Source organism: Oncorhynchus mykiss, chromosome 20, assembly GCF_057628025.1.
Source record: "Oncorhynchus mykiss isolate SJ-2025 chromosome 20, ASM5762802v1, whole genome shotgun sequence".
NCBI classification, from domain to species: domain Eukaryota; kingdom Metazoa; phylum Chordata; class Actinopteri; order Salmoniformes; family Salmonidae; genus Oncorhynchus; species Oncorhynchus mykiss.
The window spans coordinates 442,083-449,582 of NC_143041.1; positions in this window are offsets into that span (position 1 = coordinate 442,083).

Genomic DNA, 7,500 nt, shown 5'->3' on the forward strand with positions numbered 1-7,500 from the left:
GGACGGGCACCTTCATTGGACAAGAACCATGGTCATTGGATGAACCAAACCCACAAGGTGATAGCTGGGATAGAGCACCTGCCCAGGACAAGGCTCAATATCCTCCCACCACCAAGCTGGGCAACGTGGATCAAAAGTTAGGACACATCGGGCGCCGAAGGGTCTGGTCAAACCACTAAATCGGTCGCCGGCGGGAAAATGTCCAAAGTACCATGGTTCTGAGGGTCTGACTTCCCTCAAAACTGTCCGTTACTCATTTTCTATTCGGACTGAGCAGTTTGACACCACCCCCGTCTCTCTAGGACATGGAAGTCCTGTTGCCAAAAACCAGGTTTCTGAAATCGCGCCGGTACCTGTCTGGTCGACCCGCCACTGAGTGTGTAATCCAAAACAGGCCAAATATCGATGAAGCCCTGAACCTCACAGGGCTTCTGTGCGCCCCACCATCGGGGGTCAAATTCAACAAAAACGTGATAAATCAAAAAGTACACATCCGATCTTGATGGGGTTTTTTTTGCACGAAAGTGCATAAATAGACGAGCATTTACATTCAATTAAAAACGTTTTTGTATAAAACATTTTAATAGGAAATCGTGTTTCAAGTTTTGGGAAAAAAGTGAATTTCACAGGATGCATAGGTTCCTGTGGATGCGAATTTTTTTTTACATTATGTAATTGTTGCCCATCACGAGAGAGGGTATGAGACGAAATTTGGGACCTCTAGCCCTTCGGGAAGTATTTTTAATCATTTTTTGAAAATTACAGAAATTGGTCGAAAAAATGACAGAGTCCCACTTTTCACAGCCGTGCACCTGGTGATTGAAAACGTGCATCTGGTAACCCAAAAATGCGGTTCTCAATGCGCTTGCCGGTGTTACAGATATACATGTCCGATAATGATGCACCCTACTACGGACCTTTTTCAATGGGGGCCGGCCTGAATTATTTATGGAAGGTATGATTACTTTTTTTTTCTCCGTGCAACTGGTGATTGAAAACGTGCACCTGGTCACCCAAAACACGGTTCTCTATGCGGTTAGCGGTGTTCCCGAGATTCATGTCCGATAATGATGCACCCTACTACGGACCTTTTCAATGGGGGCCGGTCCGAATTATTTATGGAAGGTATGATTTTTTTTTTCTCTCTCCGTGCAACTGGTGATTGAAAACGTGCATCTGGTAACCCAAAACACGGTTCTCTATGCGGTTAGCGGTGTTCCCGAGATTCATGTCCGATAATGATGCACCCTACTACGGACCTTTTCAATGGGGGCCGGTCCGAATTATTTATGGAAGGTATGATTTTTTTTTTTTTTTTCAACACTTTTCCCCTCTTTTTCTCTCTCTGCCGGGGCCGGCCCTGGGTGCTTTATGGACGGTTTAAAACATGACTATGGATGCAAATGCTCATTTTCCTCCGTGCAACTGGTGATTGAAAACGTGCATCTGGTAACCCAAAAATTATAAAACGGTTTTAAATACTTTTACCCGTCATTCTATTGATATAGCCCGCTAGGGGAGTGCCCCACTACGGCCCTCTCTCTGTCAGGGCCGTCCTTGGGTGCTTTTTAGACACTTTAAGAAATCACGATGGATGCAGATTGCTATTAATCCTCCGTGCAACTGGTGATTGAAAACGTGCATCTGGTAACCCAAAATTTCAAATATGGTTCAAAATGAATTTAAAGGCACCCCTCTCATTGTTGCCCGCTATGGGAGCACCCCACTAAGGCCCTGTCTCGGTCGGGGCCGTCCTGAGTGCTTTATAGACACTTTAAGAAATCGCGATGGATGCAGATTGCTATTAATCCTCCGTGCAACTGGTGATTGAAAATGTGCAACTGGTGATTGAAAACGTGCACCTGGTCACCCAAAACACGGTTCTCTATGCGGTTAGCGGTGTTCCATATATTCATGTCCGCTTATGGCGCACCCTACTACGGACCTTTAGCAATGGGGGCCGGCCCGAATTATTTATGGAAGGTCTGATGATGATTTTTTTTTTTTTTCCACCATCTCTTTCTCTCTCTGCCGGGGCCGGCCAAGAGTGCTTTATGGACGGTTTAAGACATGACTATGGATGCAAATGCTCATTTTCCTCCGTGCACCTGGTGATTGAAAACGTGCATCTGGTAACCCAAAAATTATAAAACGGTTTTAAATACTTTTACCCGTCATTCTATTGATATAGCCCGCTAGGGGAGTGCCCCACTACGGCCCTCTCTCTGTCAGGGCCGTCCTTGGGTGCTTTTTAGACACTTTAAGAAATCACGATGGATGCAGATTGCTATTAATCCTCCGTGCAACTGGTGATTGAAAACGTGCATCTGGTAACCCAAAATTTCAAATATGGTTCAAAATGAATTTAAAGGCACCCCTCTCATTGTTGCCCGCTATGGGAGCACCCCACTAAGGCCCTGTCTCGGTCGGGGCCGTCCTGAGTGCTTTATAGACACTTTAAGAAATCGCGATGGATGCAGATTGCTATTAATCCTCCGTGCAACTGGTGATTGAAAATGTGCAACTGGTGATTGAAAACGTGCACCTGGTCACCCAAAACACGGTTCTCTATGCGGTTAGCGGTGTTCCATATATTCATGTCCGCTTATGGCGCACCCTACTACGGACCTTTAGCAATGGGGGCCGGCCCGAATTATTTATGGAAGGTCTGATGATGATTTTTTTTTTTTTTCCACCATCTCTTTCTCTCTCTGCCGGGGCCGGCCAAGAGTGCTTTATGGACGGTTTAAGACATGACTATGGATGCAAATGCTCATTTTCCTCCGTGCACCTGGTGATTGAAAACGTGCATCTGGTAACCCAAAAATTATAAAACGGTTTTAAATACTTTTACCCGTCATTCTATTGATATAGCCCGCTAGGGGAGTGCCCCACTACGGCCCTCTCTCTGTCAGGGCCGTCCTTGGGTGCTTTTTAGACACTTTAAGAAATCACGATGGATGCAGATTGCTATTAATCCTCCGTGCAACTGGTGATTGAAAACGTGCATCTGGTAACCCAAAATTTCAAATATGGTTCAAAATGAATTTAAAGGCACCCCTCTCATTGTTGCCCGCTATGGGAGCACCCCACTAAGGCCCTGTCTCGGTCGGGGCCGTCCTGAGTGCTTTATAGACACTTTAAGAAATCGCGATGGATGCAGATTGCTATTAATCCTCCGTGCAACTGGTGATTGAAAATGTGCAACTGGTGATTGAAAACGTGCACCTGGTCACCCAAAACACGGTTCTCTATGCGGTTAGCGGTGTTCCATATATTCATGTCCGCTTATGGCGCACCCTACTACGGACCTTTAGCAATGGGGGCCGGCCCGAATTATTTATGGAAGGTCTGATGATGATTTTTTTTTTTTTTCCACCATCTCTTTCTCTCTCTGCCGGGGCCGGCCAAGAGTGCTTTATGGACGGTTTAAGACATGACTATGGATGCAAATGCTCATTTTCCTCCGTGCACCTGGTGATTGAAAACGTGCATCTGGTAACCCAAAAATTATAAAACGGTTTTAAATACTTTTACCCGTCATTCTATTGATATAGCCCGCTAGGGGAGTGCCCCACTACGGCCCTCTCTCTGTCAGGGCCGTCCTTGGGTGCTTTTTAGACACTTTAAGAAATCACGATGGATGCAGATTGCTATTAATCCTCCGTGCAACTGGTGATTGAAAACGTGCATCTGGTAACCCAAAATTTCAAATATGGTTCAAAATGAATTTAAAGGCACCCCTCTCATTGTTGCCCGCTATGGGAGCACCCCACTAAGGCCCTGTCTCGGTCGGGGCCGTCCTGAGTGCTTTATAGACACTTTAAGAAATCGCGATGGATGCAGATTGCTATTAATCCTCCGTGCAACTGGTGATTGAAAATGTGCAACTGGTGATTGAAAACGTGCACCTGGTCACCCAAAACACGGTTCTCTATGCGGTTAGCGGTGTTCCATATATTCATGTCCGCTTATGGCGCACCCTACTACGGACCTTTAGCAATGGGGGCCGGCCCGAATTATTTATGGAAGGTCTGATGATGATTTTTTTTTTTTTTCCACCATCTCTTTCTCTCTCTGCCGGGGCCGGCCAAGAGTGCTTTATGGACGGTTTAAGACATGACTATGGATGCAAATGCTCATTTTCCTCCGTGCACCTGGTGATTGAAAACGTGCATCTGGTAACCCAAAAATTATAAAACGGTTTTAAATACTTTTACCCGTCATTCTATTGATATAGCCCGCTAGGGGAGTGCCCCACTACGGCCCTCTCTCTGTCAGGGCCGTCCTTGGGTGCTTTTTAGACACTTTAAGAAATCACGATGGATGCAGATTGCTATTAATCCTCCGTGCAACTGGTGATTGAAAACGTGCATCTGGTAACCCAAAATTTCAAATATGGTTCAAAATGAATTTAAAGGCACCCCTCTCATTGTTGCCCGCTATGGGAGCACCCCACTAAGGCCCTGTCTCGGTCGGGGCCGTCCTGAGTGCTTTATAGACACTTTAAGAAATCGCGATGGATGCAGATTGCTATTAATCCTCCGTGCAACTGGTGATTGAAAATGTGCAACTGGTGATTGAAAACGTGCACCTGGTCACCCAAAACACGGTTCTCTATGCGGTTAGCGGTGTTCCATATATTCATGTCCGCTTATGGCGCACCCTACTACGGACCTTTAGCAATGGGGGCCGGCCCGAATTATTTATGGAAGGTCTGATGATGATTTTTTTTTTTTTTCCACCATCTCTTTCTCTCTCTGCCGGGGCCGGCCAAGAGTGCTTTATGGACGGTTTAAGACATGACTATGGATGCAAATGCTCATTTTCCTCCGTGCACCTGGTGATTGAAAACGTGCATCTGGTAACCCAAAAATTATAAAACGGTTTTAAATACTTTTACCCGTCATTCTATTGATATAGCCCGCTAGGGGAGTGCCCCACTACGGCCCTCTCTCTGTCAGGGCCGTCCTTGGGTGCTTTTTAGACACTTTAAGAAATCACGATGGATGCAGATTGCTATTAATCCTCCGTGCAACTGGTGATTGAAAACGTGCATCTGGTAACCCAAAATTTCAAATATGGTTCAAAATGAATTTAAAGGCACCCCTCTCATTGTTGCCCGCTATGGGAGCACCCCACTAAGGCCCTGTCTCGGTCGGGGCCGTCCTGAGTGCTTTATAGACACTTTAAGAAATCGCGATGGATGCAGATTGCTATTAATCCTCCGTGCAACTGGTGATTGAAAATGTGCAACTGGTGATTGAAAACGTGCACCTGGTCACCCAAAACACGGTTCTCTATGCGGTTAGCGGTGTTCCATATATTCATGTCCGCTTATGGCGCACCCTACTACGGACCTTTAGCAATGGGGGCCGGCCCGAATTATTTATGGAAGGTCTGATGATGATTTTTTTTTTTTTTCCACCATCTCTTTCTCTCTCTGCCGGGGCCGGCCAAGAGTGCTTTATGGACGGTTTAAGACATGACTATGGATGCAAATGCTCATTTTCCTCCGTGCACCTGGTGATTGAAAACGTGCATCTGGTAACCCAAAAATTATAAAACGGTTTTAAATACTTTTACCCGTCATTCTATTGATATAGCCCGCTAGGGGAGTGCCCCACTACGGCCCTCTCTCTGTCAGGGCCGTCCTTGGGTGCTTTTTAGACACTTTAAGAAATCACGATGGATGCAGATTGCTATTAATCCTCCGTGCAACTGGTGATTGAAAACGTGCATCTGGTAACCCAAAATTTCAAATATGGTTCAAAATGAATTTAAAGGCACCCCTCTCATTGTTGCCCGCTATGGGAGCACCCCACTAAGGCCCTGTCTCGGTCGGGGCCGTCCTGAGTGCTTTATAGACACTTTAAGAAATCGCGATGGATGCAGATTGCTATTAATCCTCCGTGCAACTGGTGATTGAAAATGTGCAACTGGTGATTGAAAACGTGCACCTGGTCACCCAAAACACGGTTCTCTATGCGGTTAGCGGTGTTCCATATATTCATGTCCGCTTATGGCGCACCCTACTACGGACCTTTAGCAATGGGGGCCGGCCCGAATTATTTATGGAAGGTCTGATGATGATTTTTTTTTTTTTTCCACCATCTCTTTCTCTCTCTGCCGGGGCCGGCCAAGAGTGCTTTATGGACGGTTTAAGACATGACTATGGATGCAAATGCTCATTTTCCTCCGTGCACCTGGTGATTGAAAACGTGCATCTGGTAACCCAAAAATTATAAAACGGTTTTAAATACTTTTACCCGTCATTCTATTGATATAGCCCGCTAGGGGAGTGCCCCACTACGGCCCTCTCTCTGTCAGGGCCGTCCTTGGGTGCTTTTTAGACACTTTAAGAAATCACGATGGATGCAGATTGCTATTAATCCTCCGTGCAACTGGTGATTGAAAACGTGCATCTGGTAACCCAAAATTTCAAATATGGTTCAAAATGAATTTAAAGGCACCCCTCTCATTGTTCCCCGCTATGGGAGCACCCCACTAAGGCCCTGTCTCGGTCGGGGCCGTCCTTCAGTGCTTTATATACAGTTTCATATATTACGATGGATGCAGATTGTGATTGTTTTCCAAAAGACCCGTGTGTATCTGGTAACCCAAAAATTATAAAACTGTTTTAAATCATTTTACCGGTCATTCTATTGATATAGCCCGCTAGGGGAGTACCCTACTACGGCCCTCTCTCGGTCAGGCCCGTCCTTAGGTGCTTTATATACAGTTTAAGATATTACGATGGATGCAGATTGTGATTGTTTTCCAAAAGACCCGTGTGCATCTGGTAACCCAAAAATTAAAATATGGTTCAAAACCCGGGTAACACCACTCTATTTACGGACATGACAGTAGAGCTTACCCCCTGGAGCTATTGACCTCCAGGCTTGTAGGCCCTTACTCACCACCCGGGTATCACCCCTCTATTTCGGGGATGATACCAGCAGGGGACCCCCCCCACCTCCACAACCTCGCATACCAGGTGAACCAGGGCACCCACACTTAAGCACCCCTCCTCGGACATTAAAGCAGATAACCGCGCTGTTATGAACCGCGTGCACCTGGTCACCCAAATGGAACTTGTGCACCTGGTCACCCAAAAGGACCGGCGTGCACCTGGTCACCCAAAGGCCGGAGTGCACCTGGTCACCCAAAAGGACCATGTGCACCTGGTCACCCAAAGGCCGGCGTGCACCTGGTCACCCAAAAGGACCGTGTGCACCTGGTCACCCAAAAGCCGGCGTGCACCTGGTCACCCAAAGGACCATGTGCACCTGGTCACCCAAAGGCCGGCGTGCACCTGGTCACCCAAAGGCCGGCGTGCACCTGGTCACCCAAAGGACCATGTGCACCTGGTCACCCAAAAGGACCATGTGCACCTGGTCACCCAAAGGACCATGTGCACCTGGTCACCCAAAGGACCATGTGCACCTGGTCACCCAAAAGAACCGTGTGCACCTGGTCACCCAAAGGCCGGCGTGCACC